We start from the raw sequence: 24,551 nt of genomic DNA on the forward strand, positions 1-24,551 counted from the left end.
AATAAGAATAAGTTAATATAGAATATCAGATGGTTCCATGGTAGTTCTCCATGGAACACTGTTGTTTCTTGAGCTGAACAGATATCAATGAAGACAAAAATAAAACACTTCACAGCAGCCTTTTCCGGATTCTGGGAAAAGAAAGAATCCACAGACATGATTTTCCCAATTTCAAGTTATTTCAACTTTTTAATCTTTGCTGTTACTGTTACAGTACTGCAACTGAGATACACAATGATAGAAGAAAGTGCAAATTTAATCATTTGCTTTCCTTATGGACTTGTGTATCTATCACTATTTGTATTTTATACATTTATGGGGATTAAGAGAGGTGGAATGGGGGAGAGAAAGAGACCCTGTTAATAAACATGATTCTAATTTATATAGATACGTTCAGAGCAGGATAGTTTCAATAGTTGAATTCCATTGAACAAAAAGTTATACTGCTTTGTAAAGAACTCCATGATTATGTTATTTTGACATCTGAACAAGATTAAGTAAAACCATCCAGCAAGATTCACCCACAGTGTTCATTGCCATATCAGAGATCTCTGCTACCACCATAGTCCCAAGTCCTACTCTATCTTCTCCAAGGTTTCTGGAGAAGCCCAATTAAGAGATTTGTAAGAAGTTTCTTCCACTAAGCAAAGTTCCTCCTCAGCACGTAAGAGATAATATTCTCTTTCAAGTAGCTTTTTTCTTGATAACTGTTGAAATATTGTGTCACATTAGCTGGTATATTTCCCCACTCAGAATGGCACTGAATATGTCTTCTTGCCCTACCAATTAAATAATCCTGGGCCTATTGCCTTCATGGTAGAGATTCTATTGCAGAAATGTAGAATGAAAGAAATTAATGAATACTTAGCTTTTGCATTTTGAAATATATTTTTGAAGTTCAAGACAAGCTGACATTACTAAGGAATTTTGAACTACAAGAGCTAGGTTTTTATATTTTTAAAAAGCAGAGAAGTTCAAAGCATAAAGTTCATACCAAAAAAGGGTTACTTTTTTTTTTCAATTTTTTAAAAAATATGGAATGCTTCACAAATTTGTGTGTCACCTTGCACAGGGGCTAGGCTAATCTCTACACAGTTATAATTTTAGTACACGTGCTACCCAAGCAAGCACTCATGTTTCTCAGTCTTTTTTTTGTTAATTTATTTTTTATTGGTGTTCAATTTACCAACATACAGAATAACCCCCAGTGCCCGTCACCCATTCACTCGCATCCCCGCCCTCCTCCCCTTCTACCACCCCTTGTTCGTTTCCCAGAGTTAGGAATCTTTATGTTCTGTCTCCCATTCTGATATTTCCCACACATTTCTTCTCCCTTCCCTTCTATTCCCTTTCACTATTATTTACATTCCCCAAATGAATGAGAACATATAATTTTTGTCCTTCTCTGATTGACTTACTTCACTCAGCATAATACCCTCCAGTTCCATCCACGTCAAAGCAAATGGTGGGTATTTGCCATTTCTAATGGCTGAGTAATATTCCATTGTATACATAGACCACATCTTCTTTATCCATTCATCTTTTGATGGACACCGAGGCTCCTTCCACAGTTTGGCTATCGTGGCCATTGCTGCTATAAACATTGGGGTGCAGGTGTCCCGGCGTTTCATTGCATCTGTATCTTTGGGGTAAATCCCCAGCAGTGCAATTGCTGGGTCGTAGGGCAGGTCTATTTTTAACTCTTTGAGGAACCTCCACACAGTTTTCCAGAGTGGCTGCACCAGTTCACATTCCCACCAACAGTGTAAGAGGGTTCCCTTTTCTCCGCATCCTCTCCAACATTTGTTGTTTCCTGCCTTGTTAATTTTCCCCATTCTCACTGGTGTCAGGTGGTATCTCATTGTGGTTTTGATTTGTATTTCCCTGATGGCAAGTGATGCAGAGCACTTTCTCATGTGCGTGTTGGCCATGTCTATGTCTTCCTCTGTGAGATTTCTCTTCATGTCTTTTGCCCATTTCATGATAGGATTGATTGTTTCTTTGGTGTTGAGTTTAAGAAGTTCTTTATAGATCTTGGAAACTAGCCCTTTGTCTGATATGTCATTTGCAACTATCTTCTCCCATTCTGTAGGTTGTCTTTTAGTTTTGTTGACTGTATCCTTTGCTGTGCAAAAGCTTCTTATCTTGATGAAGTCCCAATAGTTCATTTTTGCTTTTGTTTCTTTGGCCTTCGTGGACGTATCTTGCAAGAAGTTACTGTGGCCGAGTTCAAAAAGGGTGTTGCCTGTGTTCTCCTCTAGGATTTTGATGGAATCTTATCTCACATTTAGATCTTTCATCCATTTTGAGTTTATCTTTGTGTATGGTGCAAGAGAGTGGTCTAGTTTCATTCTTCTGCACATGGCTGTCCAATTTTCCCAGCACCATTTATTGAAGAGACTGACTTTCTTCCAGTGGATAGTCTTTCCTCCTTTGTCGAATATTAGTTGACCATAAAGTTGAGGGTCCACTTCTGGGTTCTCTATTCTGTTCCATTGATCTATGTGTCTGTTTTTGTGCCAGTACCACACTGTCTTGATGACCACAGCTTTGTAGTACAACCTGAAATCTGGCATTGTGATGCCCCCAGATATGGTTTTCTTTTTTAAAATTCCCCTGGCTATTCGGGGTCTTTTCTGATTCCACACAAATCTTTTTTTTTTTTTTTTTAATGATAGTCACAGAGAGAGAGAGATAGAGAGAGAGGCTCAGAGACACAGGCAGAGGGAGAAGCAGGCTCCATGCACCGGGAGCCCGACGTGGGATTCGATCCCGGGTCTCCAGGATCGCGCCCCGGGCCAAAGGCAGGCGCTAAACCACTGTGCCACCCAGGGATCCCTCCACACAAATCTTAAAATAATTTGTTCTAACTCTCTGAAGAAAGTCCATGGTATTTTGATAGGGATTGCATTAAATGTGTAAATTGCCCTGGGTAATATTGACATTTTCACAATATTAATTCTGCCAATCCATGAGCATGGAATATTTTTCCAGCTCTTTGTGTCTTCCTCAATTTCTTTCAGAAGTGTTCTATAGTTTTTAAGGTATAGATCCTTTACCTCTTTGGTTAGGTTTATTCCTAGGTATCTTATGCTTTTGGGTGCAACTGTAAATGGGATTGACTCCTTAATTTCTTTTTCTTCAGTCTCATTGTTAGGGTATAGAAATGCCACTGATTTCTGGGCATTGATTTTGTATCCTGTCACGCTACCAAATTGCTGTATGAGTTCTAGCCATCTTGGGGTAGAGACTATTGGGTTTTCTATGTAGAGTATCATGTCATCAGCGAAGAGGGGGAGTTTGACTTCTTCTTTGCCAATTTGAATGCCTTTAATGTCTTTTTGTTGTCTGATTGCTGAGGCTAGGACTTCCAGTACTATGTTGAATAGCAGTGGTGAGAGTGGACATTCCTGTCTTGTTCCTGATCTTAGGGGAAAGGCTCCCAGTGCTTCTCCATTGAGAATGATATTTGCTGTGGGCTTTTCATAGATGGCTTTTAAGATGTTGAGGAATGTTCCCTCTATCCCTACACTCTGAAGAGTTTTGATCAGAAATGGATGCTGTATTTTGTCAAATGCTTTCTCTGAATCTAATGAGAGGATCATATGGTTCTTGGTTTTTCTCTTGCTGATATGATGAATCACATTGATTGTTTTACAGGTGTTGAACCAGCCTTGTGTTCCGGGGATAAATCCCACTTGGTCATAGTGAATAATTTTCTTAATGTATTGTTGGATCCTATTGGCTAGTATCTTGTTGAGAATTTTTGCATCCATGTTCATCAGGGATATTGGTCTGTAATTCTCCTTTTTTGGTGGGGTCTTTGGTTTTGGAATTAAGGTGATGCTGGCCTCATAGAACGAGTTTGGAAGTACTCCATCTCTTTCTATCTTTCCAAACAGCTTTAGGAGAATAGGTATGGTTTCTTCTTTAAACGTTTGATAGAATTCCCCTGGGAACCATCTGGCCCTGGACTTTTGTGTCTTGGGAGGTTTTTGATGACTGCTTCAATTTCCTCCCTGGTTATTGGCCTGTTCGGGTTTTCTATTTCTTCCTGTTCCAGTTTTGGTAGTTTGTGGCTTTCCAGGAATGCGTCCATTTCTTCTAGATTGCCTAATTTATTGGTGTATAGCTGTTCATAATATGTTTTTAAAATCGTTTGTATTTCCTTGGTGTTGGTAGTGATCTCTCTCCTTTCTCATTCATGATTTTATTAATTTGAGTCTTCTCTCTCTTCTTTTTAATAAGGCTGGCTAATGGTTTATCTATCTGAGGCCGGGGCCCCTCCCCCTTGGAGGCCTTTTGTTTCTTTATTTCTTTTTCCCCGTCTTCCTACCTTGATAGAAGCGCGAACTCTTCTCACTGTAGCATTCCAGCTGTTCTCTCTTTAAATCTCAGGCCGAATTCGTAGATGTTCAGGATGATTTGAAGGTTTTCTAGGTAATTTGCTGGGGACAGGTGACTTGGGGACCCTACTCTTCCGCCATCTTGCCCCTCCTGCTCTCCTGTTTCTCAGTCTTGATAAAAATCCTTCAAGTTGGGCTTAGGGAGATAATAAGAGGAAAAAAAAGCTGTGTCAGAGTGAATCCTGAGTGTGAGTGTGTAAAATATGAATTGGTCATTGTATATTCTCTCTGTGGTTAGGTCCAAGTGGAGGCATACGATGGAACTTCTTATAACTTTCATTTAAGTTTGTCATTTGGAAAGGAGACGATATATGCTTGCTTCTAAGGTGGAACCCAGGGAAACAGACAAAAATTGGGACAGTCCTAGTAGTACTACATCAGCTTTGTGCAGTAGCAGTGGAAGAGAAATTGTGAAGAGACAGATCACACCTGAGATAGCTCTAAAAGACATTTTCCTATGGCTCAAAAGGTTCAGGGAAAATAGACATTTCATGGCCCCAAGAGTGGAAAAGAAGCAGATGAATGGATAGCAGATCAGAAAATGTTTCTCTGTATGGAGAGGGAAACAGACTGTGGAATAAAAATTATGAATGAGATAGTGGCTCTTAGTGGATGCCAGCACAGGAGGATGGAAAGCTAGAGACTGGGGAGGGTGGAAGTGTCAGCAGAGGACCAGATTCTGACCCCTACCCAACCTCCGTGCTCCACATCACCACCACTCACTAACACCTACAAACAGGTAAGAATCCAGAAACCTGGGAAAGACAGAGAGAGGGGAAACTCTTAGAAGGCTAGCTTCAATTTGAAATAGTTAATTTTAGAATTGACTAAAATCAGGTAGGATAGGGGTTTGAGTTGATTTATAGAAAACTATGGAGGCATATTATTTTTGCATATCTGAATACTAGGGCCTGATCACTTATACTTGCTACATATGCTTGGTTTCTTCCTATTTCTATTATAGAATCTTGATTGGAAATGATCTTATCTTAGGGTATAGAATTACTTCTTAAAGATTCATTTCTTAAACCAGGCTGTAAAGCAAAATTGTTTACAATGAAAAGTTATTCAAGAAATCCCTAAGGAAAAAAAAAACAAAAAACAAAAAACAAAAAACAAAAAACAAAAAAAAAAAAAAAGGAAATCCCTAAGGCCAAGCATATAGTACAATATACAGTATATATATTTAATAAATCCCACACAGGCAGTTTTTCTGCCACAGCTGGAGAATAGCTGTTTCTTCAGGTGATACCAAATTAAGTTGTGTGCTTTGTGTCTTAAGACACTTAGTTTGTAAGAAACTCCCAAAATTAGAGACTCATGGGACTGGACACTATCTGAGGGCAGATTTAATTCCTCCTACCTGCCACTCTGAGGAACTGGATCATCCAGGAAGAAGAGCTTTTCCCACATTGTTTAGTTCTCTCTCCTACACACATGCTGGCACTCTTTCTAAACTTACTCCTGTATATTTGAAAAAGTTTTAAAAGGACAGCTGGACTCTTCTATTCATTCCCGAATTTTTGATCTGTATTATGGCTCTGGGCAAAAGGCCTTTGTAAATCTACCTGGCTTGACAATTTTGGGTTAGATCCATTATCATTTAAATTAACCCTCTTTCCTCCCAGTGCTAAGTGTCTGTTCTCCATCTCATAGGGTTAAAGCAATATGGGCTTCTATCTTCACCCAATACATGGAGGTTTTGATGGTATATTAACATTTTCAAAACTATACCTGACTTAGTTCAATAAAACAACTGTCTATTTGAAACAGTAAACTTGAAAGAAACTTCTAACTTCCCCTAGGCATTAGTTTTTGTCTTCAAAATGAAAACTATTAATGATGATAATCAGCATTTAAAAGCAAAACTAGTCACACATACTTAATTGTGAGCTCAGATTCCATAATTATGCTCTTTAAAAGTAAACTTTTGTGATTATTTTAAGCTAGGAAAAAGAAATTATATTGAATTTTAGTGTTACTGATTCTTATTAGTATTGACTAATAATTATAGGCAATAATTACAGGCAGATAGAAGTTTTGTCAGAATTAATTTTCAATTTAGGAAGCTTTCTAAGAATATAGTTCACTCTTGAGGAACATGGGTTTGAACTATGAGGCTTCACTAATACACAGATTGTTTTGATAAATACAAGGCTATAAATAAATTTTCTCTTCCTTATAATTGTCTTAATATTTTTTCTTGCTCACTTTATTGCAATACAGTATATGATACACATAACACACAAAATACGTATTAATCAACTGTTGATGTTATTGGGAAGGCTGTGGTCAACAGTAGGCTCATTAGTCATCAAGTTTTGGGGAAGTTGAAAGTTATATGCAGATTTTCTACTGCACAGAGGATTGGTTGGTGCCTCTAACTCCTGTGTTCAAGAGTCAACTACATATATGAGCAATTATGAAGTTAAAGTTGGGCATTAAATTTAAAATGAGATTAATACAGCAAATTGTTAAAAATTAAGTTGATGTATACTACATGATCACAGATTGCTAGGGCTTCTCCCCAAGTTCCAGAAGGGGAGACTAAAGTGCCCCCAAGCATATACTTTATTGGTTGCATAGTAAATATCACTCTGGGCATTTGCTAAATAATAGACACTGAACTAAACACTTTACATTTGTTATTTCATCTGTTATATCATATTTCATAGTCATCCTATTTAAGGTTAGGAAGTCAAAGCTCAGAAGAGGGTGTGAAACTTGCCAAAGTTCACACAGCTAATAATGGAGAACAAAAATTTTAATACATTCAAGATCTGATTCATTCCACATCATTTTTAACAATACTTATTTGAAGTTTGATTAGCACAATTTAAAATGTTACTTTATGAACTTTAGTCTCAGTTCCAATTAAACCTAAATAGTCAGAAATATGTCCTTCTTTCTTCACCCATTCTTTCAATTTATTTTACATGCAAGTTAAATCTTGACCATGGCCAATATTTTGACAAACATTAGATTTGTATCTAGGTTCTGGAAACAATTATGCTTTATAGTAGATCCTGGTTAAAAGCCAGGCTAGGCATAGTATTTTAAAAACCTCAGTAGTGCTATTAACACTCAGGTGAATCACTATATTTACCTACTGATATGTTGAAAACTGATTGCTTTTACCACGTTTGTTTAGATTCATCCTAGAATGTTCTGTTTGGAGGCAAAAAATCTGTGAAAATATAGGCTTGAGATTTGGGGTTGTAATGCAACTGAACCGCAAGCTCTGAGTTTTATAGAAACACCAGAGAACAATTTTTCCTGTACTTTGATTACTATCTGCTCAGGTTATTGATTTTTGTCATTTCTCTTTGAGCCTGGAGTTTGATGTTTATGATGCTTAGCTATAAGACTGCAGAAATCTTCAGGTTCCAAGCACAGAGTAGGTTTTATTTGGTGTATTTACAATCTTCTAGGCATCTGGGTATGTTAAAGTCAGAGGTTAAAAAAGAAAAAGGAAAACCATCTTTCATTACATATGTATGTATACATAGAACATTATAAAACATTTATATATTGGCAAAGGTTATTTGTGTTTAAATGTAGTAGTTCTTGATATAATGACCCCCTAGACCCTCACTGGCAGATGTTATTTTGCTTCAGGTGCACATCATGGTTTATTTGCTGCTTTGGGTTGTTTAGCTGTGTGATCCTTTTGTTTTTACCTTTACTTTCATGGTGGGTCTTTCAGACTGTGCCATGACTTGGTTCTCATCATCTTAACTTTAATATGTCACAGATCAAGTATCTAATTATGTGCTTTCTTGCTTCCTATGCCCTCTCACTGCTGGTCCCCTGTCAACAACAGTTTTAAGTTGATTTTCTTTGGCAGCAATGCCCCTGAAATTTATCTATATATGTCTCTGAAATTTATATATAACATATATGTTTTTGCCCTGGAGTTTGGCCATACATTTTAAACATCTGGGTTTTAATTAAGATTTTAATTTTGTTCTAGAGACTTCCAATTTACTATTTCTCAGGCAGGCACTTCAGAAAGAGGGATATGAAGAGAGTTTTCTATTCTTCATTGCTAGAAATATTATTAAAGTAATATATAAGTAATACAGATATTTTCATGCCTTAAAAAGAATATGATGGTGATTGCTCTTCAGATAAGAGTGGGGGGAATGACCCTTTTACAGAAAAAAAGGGTTTTCTTTATTTAATGCTTAGGAAAAAATTTTCCTCTGAATCTGGGTATAAAACAAGCACTGTTGAAAGAGAATTAGAGTCCTATTATATTACTTTTTAGTATCTGTTTTTTATTTTGCTATATTATTCCAGGAAATGGTATTATTGATTGATTGGGATCCAAGAAGTGATCAAAAACATACATGCCCTATAAAATTGTGAATTTGTTTAGTCTTTTTCAGAAAATTGCTTGCATCCTGCTAAGAGTGTTTAAACGTAATCACTGCTGATACTATGTGATAAGCCTTGGCATTTAGAACATAAAATGTGAGACCATTCTAATTCAGTTCAATCAATGACTCTTATATGTCTACTATGTGGCAGAAAATGTGCTCACTGGTGAGAATATGAAAATGACTTATGTCTGCCCTCTCCAAGAGCTCACTATTGATGACAAAATAGAGCATTAATGAAAGAAAGAAAGAAAGAAAGAAAGAAAGAAAGAAAGAAAGAAAGAAAAAAAAAGAAAGTCATTTGTTAAAGGAAACATGGTGGAATAATTTTGTCTGAGAAACAATATATTTCTTGAATATAGTATTTGATGATCTGTTCAATTAAATTAAATCTGTTCAATTAAATTAACTAGAATAATGCATCATCAATCTCTATAAGTCTATTATTTCAAAGGAAATAGTAGGGAGAGAATAAAACCTCAATCTGGTGTCAGGTAGACCTTTGGTCTGGTCAGGGAGTCTTGACTCTACTTCCTACTGTTGAGTGACTTTGTTTTAATGTATGTAAAGTGATGACAATATTACATGTGGATAGGTTTACTTATGAGATTATCTACTACATAATGGTTTGATAACATAAGCCTTCAAAAATGTTATTAACTTGATCATTATTAGAAGTAATGAATGGTGTAGAATGGTATAGAGACTGAAGACTACTAAACAAAGTAGCCAGGAGATGATCATTATATAGGGCCATTATCTTTTCTCTAAAAACTCATAAGAAATGAAAGAAAAAATTTTATGCTCTTAAAAATATTTTAAAAATATTCATGGGGCTAAGTAATTCTATAGGACAGTGATTCTCAAAGTGTGGTCACTGGAACAACTATATCAATATCATCTGAAAAGTTGACAAAATGCAAGTTTTAAGGTCCCATCTTAGACCTGTTGAATCAGAAATTCTGGGTATTGGGCCCCATTGATTTGTGTTATAACAAATCAGGTGTTTTTTATAGATGCTAACATTTGAGAAACACTGCTGCATATTGATATCAATATTATATGTCTTATTAGATAAGTCATTTATGACCAATTTTTTACAAAAATACTTCTTTATTGTCCGGTCTATATTTAGGAATATAGCCCAATTTACTTTCACATGGAAACTTTCAAAGTCATTCTTAATAACAAAGTTTTCCTTTTCATTTCATTAAAAAAATTTGCTTTAGTTACTGGAGAAGAGGAAAAAAAAGGAAATTAGAATAAAGTTGAACTTTAGTTGAAATTAAGTGAAATTTAGTATAGACTGAGTCATATAAAGTAATAGAATGTTCTGAGAACTTTTCTGCTAGTCAGGAGGTGTTGAAGGTAAGAATATATTTTTGATTTCTCCTGGTCATAATATTTATGTTACTATTATTTTTCCATAAACTAACTTTTTCTTTTTAACATCTTTTGAAGACTGTCTTCTCCAAATATTTTGTATTCGTTTGGTAGAGAAGACAAATGTTCATAAACATAGCAGAATAGAGGTTGCTCGAGGATTTGAATTTGTTTAACACAACTTTGCATTCATAGTATCTACCCTTGTCCCTGGTACATGAAAGTGTTTCATAGATATTTATTAAAATTGCGTTAAAATTATTACATAGTACAAAGACAAAAGGAACCAATGCCATAGATGAAATAAAGATAAAAATAACCTAAGATTTCATAAAAGAGAGATTACTTCCATCTGGAAGACTAAGAAATATTTCACAATAAAGATGGAATGTTAGCTAATCCCTTGAAGAATGAGTAGAATCTAGACTGCTTGGATAGAAGAGTTAGGAGGCATAGGGAAATCTAGGCAAAGTGAATAGCATTTTGCAATACACAGATTGGAAGTGCAGGATATATACATGGGAACAAAAAGCTCTATATAATAGAAAAAAACCCAGAAAATACCATGATAATTATTCTGAAGCCAAATCACTAAAGAAAAAGTGAATAAGTGCCAAATAAGGCTTGGCACCCAAACAATATTCTATGAGGCCTATAGAGCCATTTTAGATTTTTGAAGAAGATATAAATGCTTAGAGCTACACTTAAAGATGGTTAATTGGCCAAGTATAAACTACATTAAAGAAGGAGCTGTTGAAAGTGGGAAGAGGAGTGGCAACCTGGATTTGAGAGATTAAGGGAAACTCAATTAACCGCTCATTATATTTAATGAGGTGTGAGGATCAAAGAAGATATATGTCACTTAAATTGAAAGCCTGGCTCATTAAGAGGATAATAATTCAAAGAAGAGTGTCAGAGAACAGAGGCAGAGGGGTTTAAATTTTGGACATGATGAGTTTGAGATGCCTCCAGATCAAACAGGCAGGGAAATCTAGAAAGTATCTGAATATCAAATATTGGAGCTTAGTAACCAAGTGAGATTGCACATGTAGATTTGAGCCATCTGTTTAGGTTGAATATGAATTTCCAAGGAGAGAATGCAGGAGAAGTCAAAGACATGGTTTTGGATAATCTAGATAGTGTGGAGAAAGAAACAAAGAGGACATCTGGAAACATTAATAAGAAGATATAAAAGAGGATGAGGAAGGAAAAAAGACATACAAATTGATGACTATGAAATCATTAACTGAATATCAATCAGTTTAGTAGAAATAAGGTTGGAAACAAAATTCTATAATATTTAAAGGAAATGAATGATGAAGAAATGAAGGTAAACATGAAAACATCCTTTAAGATTTCTAGCTGGATTGAAGGTGATAATGGTTACATGGTGGCATAAGATGTACCTCCTGCCTTTCTCTAGTTTTATTAATTAAAATTCAGCTTACATCCATGAACAAAAGTTTTGTGAGAGCTGTGGGATCAAGCACGTTATTCCAAATGATCAAGGAGGATTCTCACCCACCTTGATATGGGCTGTGAAACCAGTAGAAGCCTATGAACTAGCCTCAGTCCCTCAGTTGGGGTACACCAGGAGAAGGCTGACTTGAGCAGATACCAACAGACAAGAGAGCCTTTGTAGAAGTCCAGATTTCCAGAGGAAATATTCCAGCATTCCATTAGAAAAGAAGAAAATACAAGTTTAGATCTATTGGAGAGGGTAAGATATGTCAGTGCCATACCTCCCTCAAGATGGCATTGCATGGGGCTAAAGCAGCCAATGGTGACCTCTCCTGTGGGAGAAAGGAAAAACAGTGAGTGAGTGCCTATCTTCTTCAGTAATGTAGATAATAATGCAGTGCTCATTTCTCTCCCACAAAACCCAGGGTATTGAGGTGGGACCCCCATGACTGAGGGAGTAAAGACATAGGAAAGAGGCAGATAAGATCAGAAGGCATTAAAGGGATATAATTTCTATGGACTGCATACAAGATTCAGCAGGAAGTCTGAACAAGAGCCACTGGAAAAACCTCATAGTATACCATCACTTGGCCTATAGCCATCCCAATGACCAAATACCAAACCCATATCTTTCCCCACTCTGAGTCTGGCACCTTATGTGAGCTTCAAGGTCAGCAGCAAGAGTGAGCTCTGGAAGCCAGGGAATAAGTATAGAATGCAGGCCAAAATCTATGGGCAGAAGAAACAAATCTGAGCTGTAGCACCAACTCTGAGAATACAAAAGAGGTTTCCAGCAGCCAGCATGATAAGTTTTAAGATCAAGAAAAGATATAGAAGCTTAAGGATTCTGCCACAATCAACATATATGTATGATAAAAACTCTTAACAAGGTGGATAGAGAATATACCTCAACATAATAAAGGCCACATGTGATAAGCCCAGAGGTAACATGATACTCAACAGTGAAAAGCTGAAAGCCTTTCCTTTAAGATCAAGAACAAGATAAGAATGCTCATTCTCACCACTCTATTCAACATAGTATTAGAAGTCCTACCTGGAGCAATTAGGCAAGAAAAAGAAATAAAAAGCAAACAAATTGGAAAGGAAAACTGCCATTATTTGCAGATCACATGATACTGTATAAAGAAAACCATGAAGACTCCACCAAAATGTGTTAAATTCAGTAAAGTTGCAGGATACATAATCAACATACAAACATCAGTTGCATTTCTATACACTAACAAATCAAATATTAAGAAAATAATCCCATTTACAATTGTATTCAAAAGAATAAAATATCTCAGTTGAAATTTAACCAAGGAGATGAAAAGCCCATACACTAAAGACTATAAAACACTGATGAAAGATTAAAGAACACACGAATGGAAAGATATATACCATGCTCATGAACTGGAAGAATGAACATTGTTAAAGTGTTCATACTACTCAAAGCAATCTACGGATTCAATGTGATCTTTATCAAAATCCCAGTGCATTTTAAACAGAAATAGAATGCATAATGCTAGAGTTTGTATGGGTACAGAACCACAAGAGACCCCAACTAGCCCAAGCAATCTTGAGAAAGGACAATCTGGAGGTGCCACAGTCCCTGATTTCAAACTTATTACAAAGCTATATTTGTGGAAATAATATGGTATTGGCATAAAAACAGAGGCATAGATTGATTGAATAGAATACAAATAAACCTACACGTATACGGTCAATTTATGACAAAGGAGATAAGAATATACAATGGGAAAAGGACAGTCTCTTCAATAAATAGTGTTGGGAAAATGGACAGCCATGTGCAAAAGAATAAAACTGAAGCACAATCTTATACCATACACAAAATATATCTCAAAATGGATTAAAAACTTGAATGTAGGACCGGAAACTATTAAATTTCTAGGAGAAAAAAAATTTCTAGGAGAAAACATAGGTGGTAAGCTCCTTGATGTTGGTCTTGTGATGATTTTGTGTATCTGACTCCAAAAACAAAGGCAACAAAAGCAAAAATAAAGTGAGACTCCATCAAATTAAAAATCTCTGTACGCCAAAGGGAAAAAAATTATAAAAATGAAAAAGCCTACTGAATTAGAGAAAATATTTGAAAATCATATCTAATAAGGGATTCATATCCAAAATAGATAAAGAATTCCTAGATTGGGGGGAAGAAAAATGCTGTAAGAGTCGGGGCCCTCATCTCACCCGGCTCCACAAACTTACCTAAGTAATTTTCAAACCATCCTGACCAGCTCCGAACTCGGCCTGAGAGCTGCAGGGAGAGCGGCCGGAACACGACAGACGCGGCGGGAAGGGGGCAAAGATGAAGCCGCCTCCAGCGGGGCGGGGCCGCGACGGTCCCCGGAGTCTTCCCGCCGGGAGGGCGCTTGCAGGGAGCTCGGGCGGGACCGCAGGAGGCAGCGGAGCCGCTAGCGGGAGGGCGCCCGGGGGAGAGCGGGCCGAGCTCGGGGAAGGGCCGGAGCCGCGCCGGGGGGCCTCGGGGAGGAGCCGGGGGGCGGGCGGGGGCTCCGGGCGGAGGGGGCTGCCCAGGGCGCGGGGGACACAGCCCGGGACCCTGCTCCCCCGGGACAGGCGGGGCGGGGAGGGCCCGGGACAGCGGGGACGCTCCTGCCCCGGGCCCCGAGCTGTGCGGGGCAGCGCCCCCCCCCCACCCCCGCGGAGCATCCAGGCCCCTGCGGACTGGGAGCTGCGGTGGTCACGGGGGAGCTGACTCCAGGGCTGGGGGGCGGCCGCCGCCAGTGGTGGTGTCCCTCCTGGTGTCACCCTGTGCCTGGGAGGGAAGGGGCGCAAGGGAACAGGGGCCTCGGGGGGTAAACAGCTACCCGGAGTGGGGGGAGCATCTCCCCAGGTGCACACACCTGAGAGTCAGCACAGCAGGCCCCTCCCCCGGAAGACCCGCTGGAAGGACGGGGAAGAGCAAGTTCTTGGCTGAGCAGTGCTGGAAAGCTCCAGGACTGAGAGAAAATAATATATAGAAATAGAGGGTCTCTCTTTTTTTTTTTTTTTCTTTTCTTTTTCCAGTACAACTCATTTTTATATCAGACTAAAAATTTCCAATATTTTTTCTCTTTTCCCACCTTAACTACAATATTTTACCAGCTCTTCACTTTTAAGTTTTTTCCTTTTTGACTTTCATATTTGTACACTACATGTTTTAGATATATTTTTCACTTCTGGATTCCCTTCAGTGTATTCAAATTAATTTTGGTAGATAAACGATATGGGTTTTAGTTTTTTGTTTTCTCTACCTTGTTATGTTTTACAATGGTGGAAGTTAGTACCTTCTAAAACATGACCGGCATGCACCCAGAACCAAGTGGAATACTGTGTTGGTTCATTCTGTGAAATTATATTCTCTTCCTTCCCATTCTGCCCCACTCCCTCGTTTATCTTGTTTATGTTTTAGTGGTCAGTGTTGGTGCTTTCTGTAAGTATTGTTGGTTTATATAAATTTGGGACTGGTTTATATAAATTTGGGAGCATCTTCTAACATACAGAACAAAATACACTTAGAACCAAGAGGGTCACCATCTAGGACCCATGAGGTAGACTACATTTCCCCTCCACTACAACTTCTTCACCACCACCATCCTCTCCTTTTTTCTCTTTTTCTTCTTTTCTTTACTATTTTTTTTCTCTTTTTCTCTTTTTCTTCTTTATTCTTGGTTATTGGCTTTTTATTTTTACTACTTTGTTTTAAAATTTGTTTTTCACTTTAGTGGTCCTTTTATTTTGTTCTGTTCTTTTTCTTTTATTTTCTGGTCTCTGATTTCTTCAGAATCATCTAGGGTATGTTTTAATTAGGTTGTGGTTGATATTTTTGACTCAGCCCTCTCATACAGCCACCCTGCACTGGACAAAATGACTAGAAGGAAGAATTCATGACAAAAGAAAGAACCAGAAACAGTATTTTTTGCCACAGAGCTACAGAATTTGGATTTCAATACAATGTCAGAAATTCAATTCAGAAGTACAATTATAAAGCTACTGGTGGCTCTGGAAAAAAAGCTTTATGCTCTGGAGACTTTATTACTGCAGAATTTAGATCTAATCAGGCCAAAATTAAAAATAGATTAAATGACCTGCAATCCAAACTGGATGTCCTAACTGCTAGGGCTAATGAGGTGGAAGAGAGAGTGAGTGACATAGAAGACAAGTTGATGGTAAGGAAGAAAGCTGAGGGAAAAAAGAGAAAAACCCATGAAGAAAGGCTAAGGGAAATAACTGATAGCTTGAGAAGGAAGAATATATGTCTAATTGGAATTCCAGAAGAGGCTGAGAGAGAGAGAGAGAGGGGACCACAAAGTATGTTTGAACAAATCATAGCTGAGAACTTCCTTAATCTGGGGAAGGAAACAGGCATTCAGATCCAGGAGATAGAGAGGTGGACCCCCCCCCCCCAATCAATAAAAACCATTCAACACCCTAATATTTAATACTGAAACTTGCAAATTTCAAAGATAAAGAGAAAATTCTTAAAGCAGAGCAAGACCAGAGATTCTTAACTTATAGGGGAGAAATATTAGATTAACAGCTGACCTCTCTACAGAGACCTGGCAAGCCAGAAAGGGCTGGGAGGATATGTACAGGGTGGTAAATGAGTAGAACATGCAGCCAAGAATACTCTATCCAGAAAGCTTCTCATTCAGAATAGAAGGAGAAATAAAGAGCTTCCAAGATAGGCAGAAAGAATATGTGACCACCAAACCAGCTCTGCAAGAAATAGTAAGGGGGACCCTGTAAAAGAAAGAGGAAGCCCAAAGAAACAATCGACAAAAAAAAAAAAAAAAAGGACTGAATAGGTATTATGATGACACTAAATTCATATCTTTCAATAGTTACTCTGAATGTGAATGGGCTAAATGAGCCCATCAAAAGATGCAGGGTTTTGTACTGGATAAAAATGCAAGACCCATCTATTTGCTGTCTACAAGAGATTCATTTTAGGTCTAAGGACACCCCCGGCCAGAAAATGAAGGGGTGGAGAACCATTTACCATTCAAATGGTCCTCAAAAGAAAGCTGGGATGGCAATCCTCATATCAGATAAATTAAAGTTTATCATAAAGACTGCAATAAGAGGTGAAGAGGGACACTATATCATACTTAAAGGGTCTATCCAACAAGAGGACCTAACAATCATGAATATTTATGCCCCTAATGTGGGAGCTGCCAAGTATATCAATCAATGAATAAGTAAAGTAAAGACATACTTAGATGATAATACACTGATACTGGGAGACTTCAACATGGCACTTTCTGCAAATGACAGATATTCTAAGCAGAATATCACCAAAGAAACAAGGGCCTTAAATAGTACCTGGACCAAATAGATTTCATAGATACATACAGACTTTCCATCTGAGTGTAACTGAATACACACATATTCTTCTCAAGTGCACATAGAACTTTCTCCAGAATAGACCACATGCTGGGTCACAAATCAGGCCTCAACCAATACCAAAAGATTGGGATTGTCCCCTGCATATTTTCAGACCACAGTGCTTTGAAACTAGAACTGAATCACAAGAAAAATTTGAAAGAAACACAAACACATGGAGGTTAAAGAGCATCCTAGTAAAAGATGAATGGATTAACCAGGAAGTTAGAGAGGTAAAAATATTCATGGAAACTAATGAAAATGAAGATACAACCATTCAAAATCTTTGGGATACAGCAAAAGCAGTCCTAAGAGGGAAATACATCCCAATATAAGCTTCCCTCAAAAAACTGGAAAAAAACTCAAATACACAAGCTAACTTCACACCTAAAGGAACTGGAGAGAGAACAGCAAGTATAAGCTACACCAAGCAGAAGAAGAGAGATAATAAAGATTCAAGCAGAACTCAATGACATAGAGACAAAAGAACTGTAGAACAGATCAACAAAAGCAGGAGTTTATTCTTTGAAAGAATTAATAAGATAGATAAACTCCTAGTCAGCCTTATTAAAAAGAAAAAAGACTCAAATTAATAAAATCACAAATGAAAGAGGAGAGATCACAACCAATACCAAGGAAATACAAATGATTTTAAAAATGTATTATGAGTAGCTATAAAAGCCAACAAATTAGGCAAGCTAGAAGAAATGGATGTATGTCTGGAAAACCACAAATTACCAAAACTGGAACCGGAAGAAAAAGAAAACCCGAACAGGCCAATAACCAGTGAGGAAATTGAAGCAGTCATCAAAAACAAAAGACACAAAAGTCCAGGACCAGATGGCCCCCCTGGGGAATTCTATCAAACTTTTAAAGAAGAAATAATTCCTATTCTATTTAAGCTGTTACAAAGGAAGGAAAGGGATGGAACTCATTTTATGAGGCCAGTATTACCTTGATTCCAAAACTAGACAAAGACCCCACCAAAAAGGAGAATTATAGATCAATATCCCTGATGAACACGGATGCAAAAATTCTCCACAAGATACAAGCCAATGGGATCCAACAGTACATTAAGAAGATTATTCACCATACCAAGTGGGATTTATCCCTGGGATGCAAGGGTGGTTCAATACTCATAAAATAACGTGATAGATCACATCAACAAGAAAAAAAAAACAAGAACCAAATGACACTCTCAATAGATGCAGAGAAAGCATTTGAAAAATACAGCATCCATTCCTGATCAAAACTCTTTCAAGTGTAGGGATAGAGGAAAAATTCCTCAAAATCTTAAAAGCTATTTATGAAAAGCCCCCAGCGAATATCATTCTCAATTGGGAAAAGCTGAGAGCCTTTCCCCTAAGATCTGGAACATGACAGGGATGTCCACTCTTACCACTGTTATTCAACATAGTAGTAGAAGCCCTAGCCTCAGCAGTCCAACAACAAAAAGAAATAAAAGGCATTCAAATTGGCAAAGAATAAGTCAAATTCTCCCTCTTCACAGATAGCATGATACTGTATATGGAAAACCTGAAAGACTCCACTCCAAGATTGCTAGAACACATACAGCAATTCAGTAATGTGGCTGGATACAAAATCAATGCCCAGAAATCCGTGGCATTTTTAGACACTAAGAATGAGACTGCAGAAAGAGAAATGAAGGAATCAATCCCATTTGCAATTGCAACCAAAACCATAAGATAGGAATAAACCTAACCAAAGAGGTAAAGGATATATACCCTAAAAACTATAGAACACTTCTGAAAGAACTTGAGGAAGACACAAAGAGATGGAAAAATATTCCATGCTCATGATTGGAAGAATAAATATTGTAAAATTGTCTATGCTACCCAGGACACTTTACATGTTCAATGTAATTCCTATAAAAATACCATGGACTTTCTTCACAGAGTTGGAACAAATCATCTTAAGATTTGTATGGAATCAGAAAAGACCCCAAATAGCCAAAGGAATACTGAAAAAGAAAACCAATGCTGGGGGAATCACATCCAAGATGGCCAGATTTCAAGTTGTATTACAAAGGTGTGATCATCAGGATAGTATGGTACTGGCACAAAAACAGAGACGTAGATCAATGGAACAGAATAGAGTACCCTGAAATGGGCCTTCAACTCTATGGTCAACTAATATTCGACAAAGCAGGGAAGAATATCCCCTGGAGAAAGGATAGTCTATTCAAAACTTTATTTTTTTATTTATTTATGATAGTCACAGAGAGAGAGAGAGAGAGAGAGGCAGAGACATAGGCAAAGGAAGAAGCAGGCTCCATGCACCGGGAGCCTGACGTGGGATTCGATCCTGGATCTCCAGGATCGCGCCCTGGGCCAAAGGCAGGCGCTAAACCCGCTGCGCCACCCAGGGTTCCCAAGGATAGTCTATTCAATAAATGGTGTTGGGACAACTGGACAGTCACATGCAGAAAAATGAAACTAGACCATTCTCTTATACCACACACAAAGATAAACTCAAAATGGTTCAAAGATCTAAATGTGAGACAAGAATCTTTCAGAATCCTAGAGGAGAACACAGACAACAACCTTTTTGAACTTGGCCACAGTAACTTCTTGCAAGATACATCTATGAAGGCAAAGGAAACAAAAGCAAAAATGAACGATTGGGACCTAAGCAGGGTCAAAAGCTTCTGCACAGAAAAAGAAACAGTCAACAAAACTAAAAGAAAGCCTACAGAATGGGAGAAGATATTTGCAAATGACATATCAGATAAAGGGCTGGTATCCAAGAGGTATAAAGAATTTGTTAAGCTCAACAACCAAGAAACAAACAAACAAAAAAAACCAATCATGAAATGGGCAGAAGACATGAACAGAAATCTCACCAAAGAAGACATACACATGGCCAACAAGCACATGAGAAAATGCTCCGCATCACTTGCCATCAGGGAAATACAAATCAAAACCACAATGAGATACCACCTCACACCAGTGAGAAGGGTGAAAATTAAGAAGGCAGGAAACAACAAATATTGGAGAGGTTGTCAAGGGGGAACCCTCTTGCACTGTTGGTGGGAATGTGAACTGGTACAGCCACTTTGGAAAACTGTGGAGGTTCCTCAAAGAGTTAAAAATAGAGCTACCCTGCGACCCAGCAATTGCACTACTGGGGATTTACCCCAAAGATACAGATGTAGTGAAATGGCGGGACACCTGCACCCCCATGTTTATAGCAGCAATGTCCACAATAGCCAAACTGTGGAAGGAGCCTCAGTGTCCATCGAAAGATGAATTGATAAAGAAGCTGTGGTCTATGTATACAATGGAATATTACTCAGCCATTAGGAAGGATGAATATCCACCATTTGCTTCGATGTGGATGGAACTGGAGGGTATAATGCTGAGTGAAATGAGTCAATCGGAGAAGGACAATCAGCATATGGTTTCACTCATAGGGGAATATAAGAAATAGTGAAAGGGATTATAAGGGAAAGGAGGGGAACTGAGTGGGAAAAATCAGTGAGGGTGACAGGTCATGAGAGACTCCTAACACTGGGAAAAGAACAAAGGGTTGTGGAAAGGAAAGTGGGTGGGAGGTTTGGGTAAATGGGTGATGGGCATTGAGGAGGGCACTTGATGGGATGAGCACTGGGTGTTGTACTATATGTTGACAAATCAAACTTCAATAAAAAGAAATGAAATTTAAAAAAATAGCTCCTAGGTAAATAGTAAAAGAGCAAAAATTCTAATTCAAAAATGGGTGGAGGAACTTAGTAAACAAAGAAGAATGAATAATTTAGTACAATCACTGTAGTAAATTATATGGAGGGCCCTCAAAAATTAAAAATAGAGCTACCATAAGGTCCAGTAATTACACTTCTGGATATTTATCCAAAGAAAGCAAATAATAATTCAAAAAATATATGAACCCCATGTTCACTGCATTTACAATAGCCATTATCTCAATTCAAAACTATATTCCCTAAGACACATTAAACTTCAAAAATCAGAAGAGAGAATCTGAAAATTGGCAAGAGAAGAAAATATTGTAACCCATAAAGAAATCCCCATTAGGTTAACAGATTTCTCAACAAAAACCTTACAGACCAGGAGACAATAGAATTATATATTTTAAATGTGAAAAGAAAAAAAATGCCAGCCAAGATTACTCTATTTAATGAAGTTATCTTTCAGAAATGAAGGAAAATAAAGACTTTCCCAGACACCCAAAAGCTGAGGCAGTTTATCACTGGACTTGCCTTACATGAAATGCTGAAAGGAGTTCTTGAAGCTGAAATAAAAGACAATAATTAGTAACATGAGACACACAAAAATATACGAAAACACTGGTAAAGGGAAATATACACTCAGATTAGGAAACTCACTTAACTATATAGTATAAAAGTTAATGGAAAGGAATAATAAAAATGACTATAGCTATTGTAAGTTATTAATATTAAATATTAAAATTTGTGATATCAAAAAAAGGGAAGTAAGAGGATAAAATTTTTGTATGCAATTGAAGTTAAGGTGTCATTAGTTTATAATGGCCTGTTATGTGTAAGATTTTTTACTTAAGCCTTATGAGAGAAAGAAACATGAGAGAAAAGGATATCAAAGGATAACAGAGAGAAAAGGATATGAAAAAACCCCACCAATTCATAAAAGTAGGCCAAAAGAGAGGGGGAAAAAAGGAACAATGTATCTACAGTACAGCCAGAAAGCAATTAATAAGGTGGTGTTAATAAGCCTATTTATTATCTATCAATAATTATGCTAAGTGTAAAAGGATTAAATTCACCAAAGGGCATAGAGTGTATCCATTCACTACTTAGATAGATTAAAAGTAAGTCTCATATACTGCCTATGAGAGACTACCTTCAACTCTAATGACATACTTAAGATGCAAGCAGAGGGATGGAAAAAGTTATTCCATTGCAGATGTAAACCTAATAAGAGCTGGGATAACTATATTGTATAAATATAGATTTTATGCCAAAGAATGGTAACAATAGACAAAGAAGGTTATTATGTCATGACAAATGGTGAACTCACCTTGAAAATATAACAATCACAAATATATACACATCCAACATCAGAGACCTTAAATATACTAGGCAAATATCAGCTGATCTAAAGGGAGAAATAATACAATAATATTAGGTGACTTCAATACTGCACTTTCAGCAATGAATAGAATATCCAGACAGAAAATCAACAAGGAATCATTAGACTTGAATCATACTTTAGTTCAAACGGACCTGTATAGAACATTCCATCCAACATAATACACATTCTTCTCAAGTACACATATCTCCAGTATAAATCATTTGACAAGCCATAAAATGAGCCTTAGCAAATTTAAGAAGATTGGAATTATACCAACTATTTTTCTCAACCACAATGGGACAAAATTAAAAATCAACAATATGAGGAAAGCTGGAAAATTTACAAATAAGTGAAAACTAAACACTCTTGAACAACCGGTAGTTTAAAGATGAAATCAAAAGGGAATTAAAAAAAATCTTAAAGCAAATGAACATGGGAATACAATACACCAAAATCTATAGGATGCTGCAAAACCAGGTCTTAGAGGGTTGTTTAAAGTGCTAAATTCATATACTAAGAAAAAACTTTCAAGCAACCTAACTTTATCCCTCAAGGAAGCAGAAAAAAAACTAAGTCCATAGCTGGCAGAAGGAAGGATGTAACAAATATCAGAGTGGAAATAAAATAGAGATCAGAAAACTAGAAAATAAATCAATAAAATTAAGAGGTTTTTATAAAAGACTAACAAGATTGACTAAACTTTAGCTAGACTAAGAAAAAAAGAGAAGACTCCAGTAAAAAAAAAACAACTCAGAAATGAAAGAGATATCACAACTGATAACAAATATAAAAGAATCATAAAAAATTGCTATGAACAATTGTATGTCAACAAGTTGGATAATTTAAGAGAAACTGATAAATGCCTAGAAACATACAGGCTACAAAGACTGAATCATGAAGAAATAGAGAAAATCTGAGGAGTCCAATAATGAGTAAGAACATCGGACCAGTAATAAAAAATGTCCCAGCAAGAGAAATCCCAGTAACAGATGGTTTTACAGGTGAATTCTAACAACATTGAAAAAACTAACACCTATCTTTTTCAAATTCTCCCAAAAAAAATTGAAGAGGGAACAGTTACAAACTATTATGAAAAAAAAATGCTTTTTTCCTGAAAAGAAAAAAGTAAGATTAAAGATAGCATTCATATTAGGTATAAGCACATTGTAATATACCTGTAGATATTCAATTTTGTCTTTCATTCCAATAATTGCAATACTAGAATCTTAAAGTTGTGAAGGCCTTTAGACATAATGTAGTCTTAGCCTATTAATACTCATGACATATTATGTATTATAGGTATGCAAGTTTTGTCTCTGAATGTCCCTGATTCAGTTACGACCAGGAAAAAAACACTGATAAAAAAGTTTGCATTTGATTTAAAATTTCTATTTCTTGAGAAAATACATGCCTTTTTTTATAGTAAATCATCCATCTCACTTCAAGTCAACACTCTTTGGAGGGCAGAGGGGATCCTGCTTAACTTGAATTTTAATGTAGGTAGATGTTTATTGCCATGAGTGAAAGTCTGATTTGATGTATTTAAATTGCCTGTTAGCAGTTTTAGCATGTATACATCCCTCAACTTTCTTATATCTCCATGACTGTTACTTATTTTTTTTTTAAATTTTAGTTGAACTACAATGTTTTATTAGTTTCAGGTATACAACATGATTCAACAACTGTATACATTATGCAATGCCCACACAATAAGGGTAGCTATCATCTTTCACCATACAAAGTTAGTACAATATTATTGATTGTATCCCCTATGCTGTACTTTTTATTATCATAACTTAGGTTACTTAACATTTTTATAATAATGTTATAATTATTATAATTAATATAATATTTTTATATTTATTTATTTATTTTTAAAAATATTTTTATATTTAAATAAATTATACAAAAATAATAAAGTACAGCATTATTTCAATACCAAGCCAGATAAGGACACTATAAGAAAATTATAGGTCAATATCCCTGATAAGTATAGATGCAGAAATATTAGCCAATGTATTAGCAAGCTGGATTCAATAACACATTAAAAGGATCATACTCCATGACTGGCTGAGATTTGTCCTTAGCATACAAAAATAGTTTAACATACAGAGATGAATAAATGTGATACACCACATTAACAGAATGAAAAAATATAATCTCAATAGGTGCAGAATAAAACATCTGACAAAACATAAAATACTTTCATGATAAAATACACTCAACATATTGTGTATAGAAGGAATATCTCAAAATAATAAAGGCCATATACAATAAGCTAATATTATAATGTTAGCCATAGCTAACATAATACTCAATGGTGAAAGATTGAAAGCTTTTCCTCTGAGATCAGGAACACCACAAATGTGTCCATGTTCACCACTCTTGTTCAACATAGTACTCAAAGTACTAGCTAGAGCAATTAGGCA

General features: G+C 36.7%; 1 non-coding gene across 1 annotated transcript; it reads right to left on the bottom strand.

The window, feature by feature from the left end:
* Positions 1-1,028: 1,028 nt before the first annotated feature.
* LOC140604415 (U6 spliceosomal RNA) lies at positions 1,029-1,131 on the bottom strand. Its single transcript, XR_012007313.1, has one exon. It is a non-coding gene; the product is annotated as a U6 spliceosomal RNA (small nuclear RNA).
* Between the last annotated feature and the right edge of the window lie 23,420 nt (positions 1,132-24,551).

Source organism: Canis lupus, chromosome 14 (genome assembly GCF_048164855.1).
Source record: "Canis lupus baileyi chromosome 14, mCanLup2.hap1, whole genome shotgun sequence".
In the NCBI taxonomy this organism is placed as follows: domain Eukaryota; kingdom Metazoa; phylum Chordata; class Mammalia; order Carnivora; family Canidae; genus Canis; species Canis lupus.